Source organism: Acomys russatus, chromosome 8 (genome assembly GCF_903995435.1).
Source record: "Acomys russatus chromosome 8, mAcoRus1.1, whole genome shotgun sequence".
Classification (NCBI taxonomy): domain Eukaryota; kingdom Metazoa; phylum Chordata; class Mammalia; order Rodentia; family Muridae; genus Acomys; species Acomys russatus.
Window position 1 is genome coordinate 26,477,710 of NC_067144.1, and position 21,064 is coordinate 26,498,773.

The window sequence follows — 21,064 nt, forward strand, 5'->3', positions numbered from 1 at the left end:
ATATACAGTGTGTTTATAGATCATACTGTCTCCAAACAAACTCTAATTTTAATCTGAGAACCTACCTCTTCCCTATATGTATATACAGATAGATTTTCATAAGCCATATTTTAAATTTAGACATTTATAGGCCTATATTTAGCTTATTGAGGGGTTTAAGGCATTATTATATAAAATGGCACATTTAGTCATTGTTATTTAATCGTGTTCACTAGATTGTTTCTGTGCCCATCTCCTACTATTCTGTGAAATTGTCAAGGGCAGGAACTGTATCATACTTTAAAATCATTTCATTTCCAGTACATAGCAAGCAGACAATATGTTTAGTGAAAGCATAAAGATCAGAACAAGGTTAAATTATTTATGTAAGTGTAAGTCACAAGTATGAAAGTCTAGAATATATTCAAACAATTCACAGTTGAAACAGATTTTATGAAGTCACATACTTCTATTTATTCATTGTTCTTTCAAATTTCTTACAATTGAATCTTATATTTCCATTCTCTTCTCAGACTATAGAAAGTTGGAGATGCTTTATTGTGTTTTATTTATTTATTTAATTCTTTAAATGCTTGGTTGTATCATTAAGCACATAATGTTGGACTACACAACTTTAAAAATTATTTCTGGTGTATGATATATTTGTATATATACACATGCGATGTGTATGTATATGTGTAGGCATGTGCATGCCACAATAGCCAAGTGTGCCGGCCAGAGGATAATCTTGGTTGTTGGTCTTCATCTTCCATCTTGTTTGAGGCAATGACTCGCCGTTTGCTGTTGCATATAGGAGGATAGCTGGATTGTGAGCTTCTTGGGATTTTCCCATCTCCACCTCTCATCTTACCTTAGAAACATTGGTATTACAAAATTGACTTGGGTTTCAAGATTTGAGCTCATGTTCTCACACTTGTGCAAACACTTTACCGATGGTACATCATTACATGATATTCAAGAATGTCTGACAATGTATTTTAGAATTGCTATACCCATAAACCAGATGTATTGAGCACTCCAGGTGTTTAAAGTTTTGTGCTGTATTGATATGCGGGGCATGGTATACTGAATTTAACCCACAAACACAGAATCTAATGGCTGGGTGAGGCTTTAGCAATCATAAGATATTTGGAAACAATGAAGCATAAGATTTAAATCATGAGATCTAAACCAGACAGGGTAGATTCAAACCCCATTACTGCTAAATTATGTGAGCTCAGGCAATTACTTAATCTTGTTTCTTCATCTTGAAAATATGGCCTAAAAACAGTTCTTACCTCATAGGGTCATTATTAAGATTTAATGAGTTAATAAATGAAAATGACTTAGAACAGTTCCTTATACATAGCGAGTACTTAAGCACTGGCTATCACAGTAATTGTTAAATTTCAAATCCAATTATTTCCCTTAAATTTAATTTTTATTATATGAGGTAACATAAGCTGTGGATAGTTACATTACTTTTCTGGTTATGCAAAAATTAGCACTCATTGTGGGCCCAGAAATAATATTTTTATTTTAGTTGTTATTTTTTTTTTTTTGTGTGTGTGTGTGTGTGTGTGTGTGTGTATGTACATATGTTGTGATTGTGTGTATGACAGCATAAGTTTGGAAATCAGAGGACAACTTTCAGGAGTTGATTCTTTTCCTATTATGGGTTTTAATAATTGAATTCAGACTTTCAAGTTTGCGCTTAAAAGTGCCTTTATGCATTGAGTCATTATGGCTGCTCCAGAAACAATGCTTTTTAGCGTTGATTAGTAATAGACTTTATTTTTTTTTAATCATGTGTATGTATGTGTGTGTGGGAGGATATGCGTGTGTGAGCTGAGGAAAGGTCAGAGGCACAGGATCTCTTTGGCGCAGGAGTTAATAAGCAGTTGTGGGCTGTCTGATGTGGGTCCTCAGGACTGAATTCTAGTTTCCTACAAGAGCAGTACACATTAAAAAAAAAAAAAATCTTTATTTATTATGTATACAGTGCTCTGCCTGCATATACACCTGCAGGCCAGAAGAGGGCATTAGTTCACATTATAGATGGCTGTGAGCCACCATATGGTTGCTGGGAATTGAACTCAGGACCTCTGAATAACTGCTGAGACACCTCTCTAGCCGTAATAGTTTGTATTACTTTTTAAAGGACTCTTAGGCCTGTAGAATATTGAAGTGAAGACATCAAATTTTACATGTATCCCTATCTCTCATGCTTATGTTAATGCCTTCATTCAGCTTACAAATAATGTCCTTTAACAAAGTGCTGTATTTGTTACAGTGATTTCATTTTCTTTATGAAATTATTATCACTCAAAATCTAGTCTGTACATTTATCCATAGGTTCACTCTTGATGTTGTGCATTCTATGGATTTGAACAAAAATATTATCACGGCTATCTGGTTACTTTTAGATCTCACTGAGAGTAATTTTTTAAGCCCTGAAAATGCCTCTGTTTTTCATTTATTCATCCCATGTTCACCATAAGCCCAGAATTCTTACTTTTCTTTTACTTGCATCTCCAATGTATACTTTCCAGGATGTCATATAGTGGGAATCATGTAAATTGTAACCTTTTCACATTAGCTTCTTTCAATTGTTAATAAGCATTTAAATTTCCTGAATATCTTTCTTGGGTTCCTTTTTTTCTAGTACTGGGAAAATTCTATTGTTTTGATATGCCAAAGACTGTTTATTTTGATTATTTGCAAGTTTGGGGAACTATACTGTTGTTCCTATAGAACAGTTCTGAGAGCTTTAGAAAAATAGATTTTCAAGAATCTGTCAAATAGTTGTACTATTTTCTATTGTTGCCATCAGTGAAGGAGAGTTCTGGTTGCTCTAATCTTCATTTGTTATTGTCAGTGTTTTAGGTGCTTTACATCTTTATTTGGTATTGTCAGTGTTTTGGGTTCTAATGAGGTCTCATTGTTTTGCTTTGCACTTTTTTGAAGACATATGTTGTGCATATTTTCATTTGATTATTTATTTGCCTTTTGTTTTTCCTTTTCAATGAGGTGCCTGTTAAGCTCTTTGCCCACTTTTTAATTCTGTTGCTTGGTTTCCTGTTGAGTTTGAGACACCGTCTCATATTTTAGATAAATGTCTATTATAAGATTCGTCTTCGGCAAATATTTCCTAGCCTTCTATGGCATGTCTTACCATTATCTCTTTGATAGATGTCCCCAAAATGGTGATTTTAATGGTTTAGTTTAATAATCTTTCTTTCTTTGAATGCATCATTAGTGTTTTACTTAAGGATTTCTTCCTATATTTTTGGATTCTTAGGGTTTTTAATTTTACAATTATTTTCAAAGTATTTAATGTCTGTGTCTAGGATGATTTTTTTCCCATATTGTTGTTCTTGCACTACGTGTTGAAAAGCCTACCTTTGATCCATTGTGTTCCATTTTTAGTTTTGTTAATGCTCAGTTAACTAAGTTTATGTCCATCTGTTTCAAGCCTCACTCTTTTAAACCATTGATGTATTAGTTAATTAAGTAATGGATTAATTTTTACAAAAGCTACTCTGTGTTGATTCCATTATGGCTTTATGATAAACATGGAATTACCAGGTAGAACAGCAAGGGGTAAGATGTATGCTGATAAGTAGGCTGACCTCAAACTTGGTATTACCATTAACTTCTGCTTCATCTGCCTCCACTTCCTCTAAATGTGTGATTTTCAACATAGAACACTATGCCTAGTTTTAGGAAGTGTTGGGGATTGAACCCAGGCCTTCGTGCATGCTAGGCAAACACTCTGTCAGCTGATCTATGTATCCCTCTACTCAGTCCAGTAAGGTTGTTTTCGTTAAGTTAAGGATTACATTCTGAATTTTGAAGCACAGTATTATGCTAAGTCATATAAAAGGATGGTTTCTACAAATAATATATTTAAGGTCATTGGTGTGTTGGAATAAATCAAATATACTCTCTTAGCTTTCATTTTTTGTATGAATTATTTTAGAAACATTTACTCTATTTAAATATTTTTAAATGCATACAAATGACATAGTCAAACTATATAGAATAGTATTAAGGAAGATGGGTGACTACAAAGATACAGTACTTAGATATAGTATGGTGCATCAGGAATTGTTTTTTTAAAAAGTGAGGGATCATAAGAGTGGCTTGCAACCAGTCCTGTTTTTTGATGTTGGTCATTCTACAGCTAAAAACATATCACCATTTCAGAAAAGATACCTGGGAATTGGCAAAGGTTATGGTGAGCACGTGCTGGGATCAATAATATAATTAGCACTATTTTCCTGGACCTATTGTGTGTTAAAATTTGGTTAAAGGTGTAGGATAAAGAATTTTTTTTTTCTTTCAAGGAAGGTTTATTTAAAAGCACCACTCTTACCTTTTATTTCTAATAAACGATGAAGGGTTATTTCCTGTAGCTTCAGATCCATACATAATGGAACCTTGTTGTGCTTGAATGGAAACGTCTAGTGGTTTATTTCTCTGGTATATACTATGTGTTGTATGCATTGCACCTGTTCACACAGACTGCATTGCATTGTGGTGTTTGTGTAGCTGGATGCTTCAAACAAGAAACCAGTCTCCTTTCTTCTAGGGTAGCAACCTATTAGCAAGTTAATTAAACTTAATTCTGTTCTTGTTTTCAGTTTTGTATATGGTCTTGGTTTATTTACTGAGCAGAGATTTCTTCTTTGCAGTTAGCAATTTTGTCTGAGATCAGTTTTCCTATTGTATGGAGTCTGTTTCTTACTGTCTCCTTTAAGACTACTCTGACTTTAAAATCATGACTAGGCTTTTGTCAGAGCACATTTGTTGACATTTTTCTCACATTCAAAAAATAAATTTGAAAGATTGTACAAATAAGCTATGCAATTCCCCATTTCCTGCTAATATGCAAAAATGTATTTATGATAATTACACACGTACTCTGTGCCAGAGCTGAAACAATACATTCCTCATAATGGAGCATAAATAAAGAAGGTGGAGCCAGCTGCTCCTAAACTGTTTATTTGCAAGCAGTAATGCTATAGAGAATATACCTTTTTCACTCTGTTAGTCTGGCAATACTGAACCTGTTGCTGCAGTAGACGAGTTGTATTTTGCTGGATAGGGGAAGGAGGGCTGTCTGCTGTCTGGTAGGAGGGCTTTGTCTGTGCCTTTCTCTCTGTTTCTTTCTTTCTGTTTTTCTTTCTCTCTCTCTCTCTTTCTTTCACTGGCTTGCTTGCTCTGTCTCTGTCTTTCTCTCTCTCTCTTTCTGCCCCCCCTTTCCCTCCCTCTCTTGCTCTCTCTCTCTCTCTTCCCGTCTCTGTGGTTTGTAAGGTAGGTTGCAGTGTGTGTATATACACAACATCAAGAGCAGGAAAATGGACTCATTAGGGAGGCAGGCAGTCATTACCACTCACACTGTACTTCCAGGGAGACACCGATTATGAGAAGAGAAACTCAGCGCTGGGGACGAAGGTAGGGGCAGACAACTTTCATAAAAACAACCCTGCCTCCTCAGTCCCCCTGTATTTGTCATCTTATTTAGTTCACAGTGCTTTTATGCTTGCTTTCTTGAATTTTAGTTTCTGTATTTAAATTTGACAAAGCTAATGCTAGCTTAAAAACTGGAACATCTATAGGAGGCCTACCCTTTACTAATTTTCTTAATTATTACGGGTGTGACCTTGTGATTCAGTTTTATTAGTTTAAAAATAATTACAAACAAATGTATTTTTCTTACTAAAGTACAAGTAAATCAGAATCTTTCACTCTTTTAAAACAAACTCCGTATGTTTGTCTCTTTGCTTTTTCTTGTCTGTTTATGCAATTCCATCTGTCTGTCTATATATCATGTTGTCCTTACTTATTGCTAACTAGATTTTGTTAGTTATTTTTTTAGAGAGTTTTAGCTGCAGTGCCAGTGCGGGTACTAACAAAGTGAGACTCTTGTTCTTTGTTTTACATTGAAGTTTGAAGTCCATATTTACAGTTTAAATCCTTGGAGCAGGTTGCATACTTTATGCCAGCATGTTTATTTGATGACATTGTACATGAGGTGAGGGGTGGGCAGGGATCAAGTAGCCATTTTTGCTATTACACATGTAGAAATAGTGCATCGGGCAGTTCATATTATGATAGAAATTGGAGTATTTTCTAACTTTTATTTTACAGATGGATTGTTGCATTTATATGGATATTGCTGTGGTTAGTAAGAATACAAACTTTATTAACAAGCAGTTTTTATCCTGGAACAGTTCACTTTTAGTGTGTTACCGGTTATTTATGCTTGGGGAAGGAGGAGTGGGGGCTGGCCTTTTTTTTTTTTTTTTTTTTTTTTAACAAAGTGGAAGCTATGGAGTGTATCAGACCATTTTGTGCAACAACTGTAAGTATTTCCTTAACATTTTTGAGGTCATAAATAATGTATTTGTTATTGCAAATATGTATTTGAGGTGTTTTTTATTTCATTTTTCTTCTCATGGTGGGAAAAAAGTTATGCTTCAAACCAGCTTACTTTGTTGAGGAATTTTCTAGAATAGTGCTTTTTAAAAATTCCAAGGGATAGTTAAATAAGATTCATTTGAAGTATAGTTTTTTAAGTATACTTTTTAAAGTAGACTTTTATTTAGATATGTATGAAAGTAAAACTTTTATTCATCTGATAAAAATTAAGTCAGACAGTGCAGTACATAAATGTTTTCAGAATATCCACGAGCTGTGATAGGGAGTGAGTGCTGATCTGTAGAGATCTTTGACAATAACAATCACCTTTTGTAATACATTATTTATTTACTATAAGTGGCAGACTTTCCCCGTTAATTCCATTAGGCCTCTCTGACAACACAAAGAAGTCCATAAAGCAATATTCTTAACCCACCTGGGACTCTAGAGCAGACTCCTGAACACATTCTCAAGGTTCAAACCTAGGAAAATGGTTGTTAAAATCCATTCTTATGGGAGGCAGTGAACTTTTGCTACTAAAAGTCTTTCTTACCCCTTCTTTTAAAAAATTTATGTTTAGACTTTTAATTTAGCTATTTTTCTCCACTATCTTTTCGGCTGGAAAGGCCAGCCTTGACCAAGAGCAATACAAACATGAAGCATATTCAGTCAGGTCTTTTCAGAGGTTGTTTTCATCAAAGGTCCAAGGAAAGTTTAGAGGAGACTTTAGGAAGTATGTATTAACATTGTGCATAATTGCTGTTTGGAATAGAATTTTTCCCATTTCAGACTGTGATCCAAAAACTTGTTTCAAACTAGTAGGTCAGAAGTGCGTCTATCTCATGCACCTGTTATTTTGTTATCATCCCTGGGAGAATTATCTAAGATGCTCTTTTAGACAAAAGAAATATTTCACATATCTTTTGACCAATCATTTAAATATGCACATGTATTTGTGGAAATATTATGCATGTATGTATATAATTCATATTTATATGAATCAAAGGATCATAGATGTATTGCTGATAAAATTTTAAATATTTCACATTGTGTTTTTGCATTAACCACAAGTAAACACCAAATGCAGTAACTCTAAAAAGAGAATGGATTTTTTTTTTTTTTTTTTTTTTTTTTGAGAATGGATTTTTTAACCTCTTAGGAAGGATAAAAGCAAGGAAAATTTTAGTCATTTCTGTGGTGGTTTTAATTTTTAGAATGTGTTTTCTTTTGCATTGTAATTCTTGGTTGGCCTTCAGTAAATTGAAAATATTTTTAGTATGAAAAATAATCTCACCCTTTTCTGGGAGGAACTGTCACAACCTAAATACTGCAGGACATTGTAAAATGTGCATAAGTAAACTTCAAGCCAGTGCCCTCTGCTGCACAGGGATTTGGAAAGCTGAAAGGCTTGCATCACAGGAGAGCTATAGAGTGCCAGAAAAATTCATTAACAAGCCTTGCTGGTTGTGGTGGGCTCATCTTCCTGTTTAAGTCCCGAGACTTGGTCAGGTCACAGTGTGTTTCGTTTTAGTGTTGGAGCAGACAGTTATCTAACACACCCACATGAGGAAGTGCTCTAAAGCAGTTATTTCATGCTTAGCCATGCCCTGTAGCTAAAACAATTTGGTATTGAGTGACGTGTGTGCTTTTTAACTCCTATCCGATGAAAATCAGCTTTGGCTCTTTGAAAAGCACCCAAACACTGGAATGTCAAACAGTATGATTCAAATGCTAAGCACATGCCAATTTAAACTTTTTAATTTTTTTCAACTGAGGGGCGAATCACTATGATTATTTTTAATAGAAAGACTATGTGTGATTTCCTGGATCTTACTCAATAGGGTTTCAAAAATTGCAGATACTTTCCCTTCTTTTTTTTTTTCTACAGAAGCCTATATTCACCGAAAGGAAAACAGCTGCATACTTTCTCCTTGATGTTAACAAATAAATGGCATTCCTGTTTATTTATCTATTTTTGAATTTTAATGATTAGTCCTTGTGCTAATTAACAAATTCCTGTATTCATAAAATCTGGCACTATATAAATAACCAGTTGTGTGATTATCTACACATGTTCTGGCTTTCTATAAATATAGAAATTATTGGTGGATGTGTTTATGGACTTGCCCAACCCTGAGTTGGGGCTGGTCATGTTGTCACATAGGAAGCCAAATTTAGGCCCTGAGCAACGTGTTGCTCAGAGGTCTGGCAAGGTGTGTGGAAGCAGCATCTGGTTCCTAGGCTTACTGTGATCTTTCAGGCAAAGGGAGGTCTGTTGTTGATATTCTTTGAATGCTGCTAGTCTCAGCCTTCCTCAGCTGCAAGGGTGGCCACTTGAGAGGAACTGTTGATAATGGGTAAATTATACTTTTTTTTAAATAGCAAATATGCTTTATTTAACTTTTACTAATGAAACCCAACCAGCTTTCTCAACTAGCTGTACTGAGGAGAAAATCTGAAAATTTTCACTTACTTGGCTGTATAAAATACAAACAAGTTTTAGATATTGGGTATCACAAAGAAACAGGTTGTCCTATGGTAGTGGCTGTAGACACTCTCAGTTGTGAAAGGTATACTGGCAAATGGCTTTTTCTCCCCATTAAAAAATAATTTTAAAGTAGCTTGCAAAGTAGCAGGTTTCACTATGTTTTTTGTCCATACTTCATTTTGTTTCAGGGTTCCTAACCTACTCCTTTCATCTGCCTGTGTATTCATGTGCCAGTACCACAGTTTTAACTAAGAAGTCTATACTTTGCTTAGAGCTTAAGGCCTTTTAAATATTTTTTTTTTCATTTTTATAAGACATTTTGGTTGCTTTTTATGTAATCCCTTAACTAGCAAGGTGCTTTTCATTTGTGACCCAAAGTCTGAAGTCTGTGCATATTCTACAAATGTCAGAAAACGTATGGCTTCTTGCTGTCTTGTTACGTTAATGTCCTATATTTACATATCAATATTGATATTTACTATATTTATTTAATGTACCAAGACTCTCTTTGAGCTATTTCAGAAGCAGTAGAGGCAAATTTCTGAGGCTCTAGGAAGGAATAGTGCCACCTACCTGTTACTCCTGTCTTGCATGTGTCAACCATCACAGCAGGTGTTCAGAGCACTTAGGAAAAGCGGGGTTTTCTGTGACTCTGTCACTTCCTAGAGTAATGTAGTCATGGACAAATACTCTGCTAGTTTTGCACTTAGCTCAGGGAAAATTATGCTTGATTGTGGCTTCGTAACCTTTCTTCTAGTCCAGCTCCTTGGTGATTCTACAGTTCACTTGAAAGTAATCAGCTTGAGGACATGGAATGTTTGCCTTTCTGGAATCTTTTGAGACTCAACTGGAAGTCCAGGCCTGTGTTCAGTAGTTCTGTTAGGCTATGCAGCTCTTGCATAGCCATTTTAACCCAGACACAATTAGCTACCGAGTTCCATGTAAGAATTGAGGAAAAGAGCAAGGACAGTAAGTTGATCAGTTCATATAGTTGTCAGATGCACATTTTTATTAATTTGGAATGTCCCTGCTTTCCATCGCAGCTGATTGAAAGGGTGGTGATTAGTACATACTATTTGCCTGTTTTGATATTTAGAAGTAACTGGCATTGAAGACTTCTGTACCTCCAGACACGATAAATTCAATGTTCATATTTCACATTAAGCAGTTAAGTATTAAGAATTTCTTTGAAAACTTTTCATACTAAGCTGCTAATGTAAGGAGAGATATTAAAATGCACGTGTTCTGTAGAGTTTGGAGTTTTTGAAGTATATAATGATGCCCAGTAAGCTGAAAACCATACAATGGGAATAATTACACATTATATATAGTATCATTTTGCCTTTAAGCAAACTCACTGTGAATCTTGTTTTGAGCCATACATTTATCATATAAATATTAACACTAGAATGCTTTAGTTTTTTTCTTTTTATTAAATTACCACGGGTTTCTGTTCTTAGTTCTCCTTTAAAGATACCCTATGGGGGAAAAAAAAAAGATTCCTATGGATTTACAATCAATTTGTGATTTGTTGTTGTGAATTCATTTTGTACTTTGATCTTTCCAGCAAATGAAATGTAACTGATTAAAATTATAGGAGTGTTTTCAATTTGTATAGGTGTGACAACTTAGAAATTAGTTTAAAAAAATAATAACTACTAGAATGGTTATTCAGTGTTTATAACTTTTTGGTTCCTATATGCACATATGAAAACTGTATAACTGTACTTTTAAATAAAAACACCTGATATAGACATCATTTTTGTTGTTGTTGTCTAAGTAAAAGTTAGGCAAATAGTGTTACAAGCATTGCTTTACACTATTCCTTGTTGATTTGCTTATTTTTAAGCACCAGACATCCTAAAATTCCTCTTAGTTCAGAAAATACACTCCTGTTCTGGGCATACTTATTAATGTTTCTATGTACTCGGTCACATATTCTTATCACTTGGGTTTTAAGTAGGACTAAGAACTACAATACTTGTAACACTGTTCTTTTTGTTTGTGTATAAGTAACAGCAGTGGCCTTTATTCCCTCATTCCATCTCTGCAAGAGAGAAAAATAGATATGATTAAGAAGTAAACTAAAGCTGGGTGTGGATGTGCATGCCTTTTTTTCTTTTGTTTTATTGTTATTATAATTTATTCAGATTACGTCCGATTGTTAATCCCCTCACTTGTATCTTCTTGTTCCCAGTCTTCCTCCCTCTTTCACTCTATTCTTCTCCCCTAGACTTCTGACGGAAGGGGACCTCCGCCTCCACCCTTTGACCACAGCCTAACAGGTCTCATCCAGATAGCCTGCATGGTAGTACATGCCTTTAATCCCAGCACTAGGTGGGGGCAGCGGGAGCAGAGGCAGGCAGATCTCTGTGAGTTCGGGCCAGCCTGGTCTACAAAGTGAGTCCAGGGCAGCTAAGGTTACACAAAGAAACCCTGTCTCCAACGTTCCCCCCGCCCCCCCAAAAAAGTAAATTGGGATCGTGTAAGACTGAGGGGTGGAAAGAGTGGATGAAAGAAAACAGTTTTGTGTCCAACTTTAGTAAAAGCCATTTGACACAATCCCACAGCTTATGTTTTCATCCTGCTTATTCAGGTAGCTCTAAATACTCCTTCCAACCCAAGACAGCTTTTAATGCTGCCACCACAACAAGGTCATAGCAGTACTTAAAAGATCTCACATTGGCAGTACTCTCATATCAGTCCTCTTTTTGCGCTTTAATCCTTGGGTTTTGAGTTGTGAGCAGGTTTTAATATTGGTGAACAGATTCATTAGTTTGGTAAGAAGTCTTCCTAACAAAATCTTCTCCACAGATGCACCAAAGCAGCGCCATGCGCTAATTAAAGTGGGTGAGCTGATACACCAAGGTTGTGTGTATTTTCTCTTAAAATAAAGCCAAAGAATTTTATATAAAACAACAATAAAAACCTCCTCTAAACTTTGCAGGCAAAATGGATTCAAGTTTTGTTTTACATAATGGCTTTTTGAAACCAGTTTTTCATAGCCCATCCTTCCCTGCACCCTGCCCATTTGGTGCTTGGTTTTGTAATTGTTACATAGATACAAACAATCTTTTAGTTTTAAGAAAAGAAATTATACTCTTAATAGTCTCAGTATATGTCAATATGAAGAAATTCTAGGACCTACTCACTATAGTTTCCTTCTCTCCATTTGGGAATGAAACATATGAACATATGTTTAGAAACTTTTTTTTGGTATGTTGAGAGAAATCCTATGGTTTGCTACAAAAAGCTCTTCCTCAGGGATCAGGTGGTATTAATTAATGCAAAATAGGATTTAAAATGGCTAAATCCAGAGGCCCTGTTTCTTGTTCTGTAATTTTAAATAAGTCACAATCTCTGTTTTGCAGGTTTTTTTTTTTTGACAGTAAAACACAGTAAAGCATACACACACACACACACAGACACACACACACACACACATGCACACACACACACACGTATATATATATATATTTAGGTCTTAATGTGATTTTGTTTTAGGTAGTTATATTGCACACATATCTCTTCATATTTTCTGTTTATAAGCTAAAAGTGTATGGAGGAAGTTAGGGTTGGTAATGGTGGAAGAGTGAAAAGGAGCCTATGTGGTCTGGGCAAGCACAGCACTTTAATTTTGAGGTGGTGGTTATCAGGGTAAGTAAATGTCACATATTATTGGTCTTATTTAACGATTCAATGGTTGCAATAAACCAATCTTTTTTTCTTTCCTTCTTTCTTTCTTTCTTTCTTTCTTTCTTTCTTTCTTTGTCAGACAGAAGGACTTAATTGCATGTGGGTGGTTTGGTAAAAGACAGTTTTTAACTAAGTGCAACATGGCTACTCTGGCTCCACTCCTTCCTGCTGGCCACTAGATGGAGAGGCGTTCCATGTCCACAGCTTGTCTGTGGTAAACAGCTCACTTCTGAGTTCCTACTGGCAAAGCTGAATTGTATGCCTTTGAACATTTTTATGTACACGGACATGGAATTTTGGAGACCTCATCAGAGAATATGTTGTCTTCTATTAAAGCATGATGTGATATTCATGAAATCCAACATGATTTGCTCTTCCTTAGGCCCCTGTAAATGCTGGCAGACATGGAAGGCCAGTATTACAACTCTGGCTTTAACTGCCGCAATAGACTCCTTTGCCTCTTTCAAATTTGCCCATTTAGAAAGGGCCCCCCCCCCGAAATGTATGCCAGCACGACAGTGCCACCTTGTGTCCCTGTTGCTATGAGAGTAACTAATGCATGAACCAGTGAAAAGGAAGAAACTGGACATTCACAAAGTATTTACAAATTGTCCTAAGCTTAGATTTTGTAGTAATGATACAAAAATCCTTATAAAATGTTCCAGTGTGTTTGAGAATTCTTAATACTCAAGGGAATTTTAGGATCAGTGCATTCCCTCCTCTCATCCTAGTATATATTAAGACTTCTTTAAAATGCTGAGTGCAAAGAGGGAAGTATTTAACTTAGATTTAGAGCAGGAAAAGACAATGAACAAGAGAGATTTCCCCCAGTTCTTACCGCTTGTAGAACTGAAACTAGGTGTATCAGACAGGAAGAACTTTCTTCCTTTGAATTCTGACGTGTACTTTCATATGCATCTCTTGTGATACCACTTGTCACACTCAGTTGTCATTGTTTCTAAGCACATAGGCAGTATAAGCCCTGAGTTGGAGGGTGAGGCTTATGTGTTAACTGTCATTTTGGAACCTTCTGTGACATACAGAATAATCAATAACTCAGTTACTTGAGGTTCACATGCATACTTGTACTGGCTAGTCTCTATCTCTCTCTGTCTCTGTCTCTCTGTCTCTGTGTCTCTCTCTGTCTCTCTCTCTCTCCCTCTCTCCCTCCCTCCCTTCCTCTCTTCCTCTCTCCCTTTCTCCCCCTCCCCCCACACTCTTACTTTACTACACCTCCCCTGCCCCATGTTATAAATGGTTTTTAAATTATTTCTCTTTTGGAAAAACTTTTTGACTTTTCTGTCTTTACTTCTCTTTGATACTAAAATGACCCCTTCTTCTTTTGCTTAAGAAAATAAGGAATTACTTCCTCTAGAGTATGTGTTATAGTTGACTGTAGTCAACACTCAGTTTCTAATTCCAGCTTCACAACAAATTCACTGTGCTAATGTGAATGAAATGCTTGACCCTCCTATATTAGTTTCCTGTGGAAAAAATCAGTGCACTGGCCCAGCTGATCTGAAGGGGTGTTAACTCAGAGGTTTTGGAGGGGCCGCTCTTGTGTTTTCATTAGTCTTATACCATTGGCATCTCAATTTTAAAATTCCTAGTATAGCTAAAATTTGAATTGCTTGCTGTTGAAAATACTATTTGTTATCTCATGATTTAGTAGAGAAAGCTTTTCTTATAGGGGTTAAATTTGATATGAGCAAGGAAATTATTATAACTGAAGAGTATTCCAAAATTTTGCTTTTTATTAAATATTTAGTTTGGTTGGTTAGGCTACCACTATCTTTATGTCTTTTAGCTAGAAACTAAGTAAAGCAGACTAAATTTAAAGATCAAGATGAACATGTATTGCTATAGAAGTATGGACTACTTTCTACCTACATATTTTTTCATGACATTTTAAACTTTATTCATAACATTTAAAAGTCAGTGCTAAGTTTTAATTTTCACATGTTTTTGTATGGAATTTACACCTAGGTTTTAAGTCTATATATCACGGAAAATACAAATAAACTTAGGATTGGATGATTCATTTAACTTTTTAAGTTTGACTTCATGGTTTTTAAAAGAGTAATAGTAGATATTGCCTTTCCTGTAAACTCTCACAAGGTTATGGTGAGGATTAAATGGGTTCATGTCTGTAAAGCTTTTATAAGTAGTAAGAGCGTCTACAAACACTAATGATTGTCCTTGCTGTTACTGCTATAATTAAAGAAGGAATAGATAGTAAAATCCAAGTCGAAGCAAAACACAACTTAAGAACGTTAACATTTGTGGCCTTTCTTTCTTTCTTTCTTTCGTTCTTTCTTTTCCCCCGAGACAGCGTGTCTCTGTGTATGTAGGCTTGGTTGTCCTTGACTTGCTTTGTAGACTAGGATGGCCTTGAACTCACAGCAGCCCACCTACCTCTGCCTCCAGAGTGCTGGGATTAAAGGCATGCACTACCACACCCTGGTTTCTGGCATTTCTTAATTGGAATGTTTTGCTGTGGCAGCAGGCGTTTTAAAGATGTTCTTAATTTTTTATATTTTGTTTTAATAACTAATAATTATAATACTTAGAGTAAAACTACTGTTTCTTTAAATAACTTTTTAAACTTACCATTCACAAGTTATTTTTGATCATGGTATTAAGTATAGATGCTCATTTAAAAATTATTATGGAAAATGTTTTCTTTTCAGTATTGAATTATTATATCATAGTTCATTGATTTTTAAGCATCAGGGTACATAATAATTACCCTAAGGTGTTTTTAAAAATTCAGTTATCCAGGCTTCATTCTCAGTGATGTTCAGTGGAACTCAGGGATCCTGTACTGTAGCTGGTCCAAATACTTCAGGAAAGTTTCAGTTGAGTTTTAGTCATGCACACATAGTCACAGATGTTTTACAGTCAGCAGGTGAGTTTTCAAGCGCATGGATTTCTAGGTCCTTTTCTCAGAACCTGTAGAGCAGTATTTGGACACATGTATTTACAAAAGCTACTCCATCAATTTTTATTGCAAGCCTTGAGAATCACTGCTTTTTGAATTTTAAGGTGTAATGTTACAATATGCTTATTGTTGCATCTAAATTCATCTTCCTTAACTAAATATAAGCATATTTTACATGTAGAAGGCTAGAATCAGTACTGTCATGTATGAAGAATCCAGTCTTGCCTTACAATCCAAACCCTAAGAAGAACGGCAATTCTTATTGTTTCCACACAAATTAATTTATTCTTTACTTATAAGTCTGTGTGTATAGTGATACTCTGCCCACGCTTCAGATTAAGAAAAACCCTGTGTAGGACCCATTGTGAAGTTAGTTGACAGCTGTATAAGCCAAAGTTAAGATTCAGAGTTTGTGTTTTTTCCACTACATTATATCATTCTTCACACCCCCCACCCAATTTAATGAGTTTTTATCAAATTCCCATTATGGTAGGTGGTAATATCTAGTTTTGGGAAGCCAAAATGTGTATGAGCCACTTGCTGTAATATTTATTAATTAAATAATGTGGATGGAAAGAAATTCTCACCTTTCCATTGAAAATGATTTCTGGCTGGAGGTAGAAATAAAATGCCAATACTCAAAAGGAGCCTACATAGTCCTACTAGCTATAATTACTGAATTCTTAAGTAGCCATGCTCTTGGGCTTTGTAATCCCTATACAACAATATGAGGTATTTCCTACTAGAGAAGGCAAGCTAGGCTTTTAATGTTAAGTGACTCACTCATGATTGTATATCTAGTAAGTGGCAGAACTTAAATACTGGTTCTATCTAATGTTGATAACAATGTTAGTGCTCTTATTAAATCATCAGTGACTTCACAGTTTCTCCTCAGAATCAGGGTATGCCTTAGAATCTGGTCTGACCTTTGTTAAGCACAAGTCACTAAATACTAATAAACTTTGTAGGATATAAGTTTATTTCCTTTATAGGGAACACACCATCTTGCCACATTTAATGAATTCAGGAATTTCTTACTTTAATCCATAAAGTTTGGGATATCATTTGAATGAAAATTTAAATCTTACCTATAACAGTACTCCAGGATAAATAAAAATTCTATAGCATAGCCATTATTATCATTCTTAAAGTAATGATTTACATTTATGTAAATTATGTATATTTACATGAAAAATAGAGCCGGTGCATCAGCAGCTTTAAACAAGTAAAATACCTCACCATGGATAATTCCAGATATTCATGTTTGAAAAAGAAAGTCTCTGTATAAGTGACAACTTGACTATACAGTGTAGTATACAAACTGGTATATTTCACACGTACCTTCATATAAATTGCTGAACATGTAGTGTTTATGTATTTTTATAGACTTAGTAATACTCTATGTGCACTAGAGTAGTCATAATGTAAAGACATTGGTATATATCAAGTGTGTTTGAAAATAACCATGTTTTCATAAGTTAAGATATTTATACAGTTTGGGAAGTTTTAATGTCAACTTAATTTATATATTAAAATTATACATATGTATGTATGTATGAATGTTTATATGTATATACAGATCTACAGGGTTACTAATGTAATCCTTTCCTTAGAAAAATTTAAAAATTTTGGGCATTTGGGTTACATTTGAATTTCTAAGAGTGACCTTTGCTCAAATTACAGGGTTTTTTTTTTTTTTGTTTTTTTGTTTTTTTGTTTTAATTACAGCTCTTTTTAGATTGGCATCTAGGGAAGAGCAAGTGGTAGATCTTAAAATTAAAAGGTTTACCTACTCTTTTTTTCATATATAAAAGTAAATTGGTTTTGTAGAAAGTAAAATTTAGTAACAGAGCATGAATTGGAAATCTTTGTGATTTATTTAAGCTCCACAGGGAAAATCCTGTAGGTCTTTGAATATCCTAAATGTATTTTTATTTGAAACCAGCTTAAAGGGCATGTCTATCTTAAAACAGTTCTCCATTTTTCTGAGGAAAATTCCAGAAAAGCTAGTATGAGAGGTAGTATACTAACAATGACTCTTTTGGGGCCAAATAAGCACTTTACCATAACACACTCCTTCCCACTCCTACAACCAAAGCATGGCTTGCCCACTGCAGGTTTTAATTTTGACAGCTAATTTTATTTCTTTGCAAACACACAGGAATCAGAAAACTTAAGTGGGTGGGTAGGATATTATTGATAGCATATAGGTGAGATTTTGTCTCAGAATAAAATGTAAAGAATTCTAGCCAGTATAGGGATGTGGGAAGCAATTGATACATGAAACTGTTACCCTTGCTAAAAGGAGAAGCTAAAATAGGGAAAACAACTAGTTACAGTTCCATAGCAGTTTCTGATGTTATGGCTGGTATGAGAGATACTTCTTCAGTGGGAAAATTGGTTGGCCCAGTTCTTCTGTTGATCAAGAGACCCCCTTAACACCTCTGCACCCCATTTCTGCCTTCTTCTTTTCTTACTGTGGCTGTAATATCTAAACATTATTCTGGCTTAGTTTCAGGTTTAGAGGTTTGTTGACAGGTGCATTTTGAGCATGAAAGACACTTTGAACAAGCTGCTCTGTAACGCCCGTGTGTACCCTTTTATGCATGTGCATCTCTATTTTGGATCATATATGTAACAATCATGGAGTCAGAAACAACATGTGGAGTAGATAGAGATTGTGCTCATGGCAGAGCTCTGAATATGGAAAATGTGGTGCACGTGTACTATAAGGTTTGAAAAACATCTTCCTCAGTACAGCTGGCCACAGGGTTTTGAAGTAAACGAGTAAAGTTTTCTATTATTTTGATGTCATCATATGGATTTAGGTAGAAACCTTAATCAGAACTTCCTCAGGTATCTCCTCTGCTTGAACTTTGTGGGAAAATTTCATCATGGTTCTAGTCTTACCTGTTGAGAAGGTATATATTTGTCAACTTTTCATTGATACAATAAACATTATAAAAATCTTTGGGTGTTGTAGTGTGTGAGCATCATCATTATATTTAGTTATAATGCCATTTTACTAGTTCCTGTGTGCCAAGTGAAACTAAAACCTGAGTTTTGTTTGTCCACCAGAAGCTAACTAAATAACTGCAGAGAAGAACTTGGAGGAGATGCCATCACAGTGGACATGGTTTACACACTGCCCAGTAGACTAACCAGGCCTCTAAGCTTTGATTAGTGAATGTATGAGTTATTCTGAACCCTGAAGCAGGTCAGGAAGATGACTCTCATCTTGACGTATCTGCAGCCATCCACAGCCTTAGATTCAATTCTTAGAGTTGAAATTAACTGATTGAGGCCAAAAGCAGGCATGCATTTAATTTCACCAAATATGTCCTATTTGCAAGCAGCACCTAGTTTCTTTGTAGGGCCGTCTGACAAGTTTGTTGTGTTTTCATATCTCAGCATTAGAGTCAGTCTGAGGAGGCTGATGGTTAGGTGTGAGGCTTTATTGAAGGTGGAGCATAGGCTTCTCACCCTACGCTTAAATTCATGCCAATTGGAAGGAGATTAAGTGTAGTTCTGTAAGTATGTATTGTAGAATGCTTAAACTAGAAGTAGCTAAACTAGAAGTAACTAAATAAGATCTTCAAAGAATTTTATTTTTCACAATTTTCATTTAGAATTCATCTTTATTAAGCTTTCAAAGTGAAAGATGAAATTGACAGCCTTAAGAAGACCTACAAACTATAAAATTAGTTTGGGTGTTCTTGGGATAAATAAATATACTTTTATCTACTGCATATAAGTTATTTAGTTAAATTTCTCTAGAACAATAAATATGGGTTCCCAAGAAGTTATTTATGGATAATTTAGAAGTAGTAGTTCAAACGTTTTCTTACACTCTTTTAAAAGTTATGAACTCAAATTTGGGTGAGAGGGAGGGAGTTTCTGACTAATTGCTGTTAACTATGCAGCTTCAGGTTTGTAGGCATCTCTATGAACCAGGATACAAAGACCATAGAAAAAGGTGTTTGTTTGGAAATTGCATTTCATGTGGCTAAAACCACTAAACAGAGGTTTCTTGTTACAACAAGGTGAAAGTGGTTACCAAAGAGACAGAAGTTTCCTATTGCTTGGCCAGAGGCCAGTGTGGCACATCAAGCTTAAAATGAACTCTCCTCCTAGGCGTGCACACACCTCTTACTAATGTCTTAGAAACGATGCACACATGGGGAAAGGAGAATAACATGTTGAAGAAACATTCTAGGAACCATCCACTGGGTGTAGATGCTGTCTGATATGAAATGTGGATGCTTTAGCTTCAGTCAGACTTTGCTCTTTTACCTTTTACTGGGGCTTAATATTGTGCTGGATGGCTTGTTTTTGTCTTAAAAGGGTCTTTCTCTTCAGGATAGTTAGGTTCCCCGGATGGTCTGAAAGAGTTAATGTAGTTTCCAAGAGTGCCCAACTTCCTTCCAGGGAGTGGTGAGTGCATGTGAGCTAGTCTGGCTCCAGGATATTTGTTCACATCCCAAAACCAATTTGGCACAACTTAAAATGTCTGCTAGGCAGAGGATTCAGTGTTGTTAGGCCACGCAATTAGTGCTTTATTTTATGAGTACCAAATTCACCCAATAGTGTTTTGTTGTAAAGAGGAGCCTCGTATTCACAATAACGGGTTTCATTTATCAGAGCCATATGGGACTCACCATCTTTGGATATATTTGTAAGGCTTTCACAAAGAAGAATCCTTAGGCATCTCAGATTTCATGGATTGGAGGGCAATCTGGATGAGGCTCGTTGTTTTGGAAATGATGGACTATTCTTTCGTATGTGGTCTCCATTTCAGTGGTCCTTGAGAGAATCCAAAACGCCAGGAAAGAGTTAAGTAAGCCTCAGCTTATAGCTTTATTGGACAATAAAGACTGTGGTTTTTATTCTTAGATCTGGTTCAAATGCCAAGTGCACCTTTGATGTTGAAATTTGGTCACCTAATTTTGGATGTGGCTTGTATGAGAGGGAAGGTGGGTTCGAAGTTTCAACCTGTTCTACTGTGTGTGTGTGTGTGTGTGTGTGTGTGTGTGTGTGTGTGTGTGTGTGTGAGAGAGAGGGGGGGGGGTGGAGTGAGAGAGAGGGCGGGAGAGAGAGAGGGCGAGAGATATTTTTGTTTTTACTTGCTGCTAGTCGGTCTTGGTCATATGTCAGTGGGTTGCTGGGAAGCTCTGAGTAATACAGTGAGCTAAAAATTTAACTGTAGTACTTTTGATAACTGATAACTCAAATTATTTCCCGTGCTGCCTCCTTCTTTTCCCTAACTGTGATAATTAAGTGGGTGATGCAAGGTGTTCCCAAAAGTGTTAATGTAAATTGATTTTTAAAGTAAGTTTCTTTGTCACTGAACTGTATACTTAGATATTTCCTGACATTCTTTCTGTGATTCTCTTGCCTAATACTTTTTTTGGTTTCATATTTTACTTGGCTATTGATGTATTGATGACCTGTAAACTAATATTTAAGCATTCATTAAAAGGAAATGTTTTTGCAATATAGAGTACAATTATGTAATAATGACAACATTTATTTAT

General features: G+C 35.5%; 1 protein-coding gene across 13 annotated transcripts in view; it reads left to right on the forward strand.

Moving 5' to 3' along the window:
* The window catches only part of Zbtb20 (zinc finger and BTB domain containing 20), a 732,891-nt gene that overhangs the window by 28,355 nt on the left and 683,472 nt on the right, over window positions 1-21,064 (forward strand). For 6 of the 13 annotated variants that reach the window (XM_051149935.1, XM_051149943.1, XM_051149929.1 and 3 more), the window contains exon 1: window positions 5,177-5,439. The exons of 5 other annotated variants lie outside the window; for them this stretch is intronic. The gene's annotated coding sequence lies outside the window, so the exon portion shown is untranslated. Of the gene's footprint in view, window positions 1-5,175; window positions 5,440-21,064 lie in introns of those variants that run through there. 2 more of the 13 variants (XM_051149958.1, XM_051149959.1) reach the window with 1 other exon arrangement.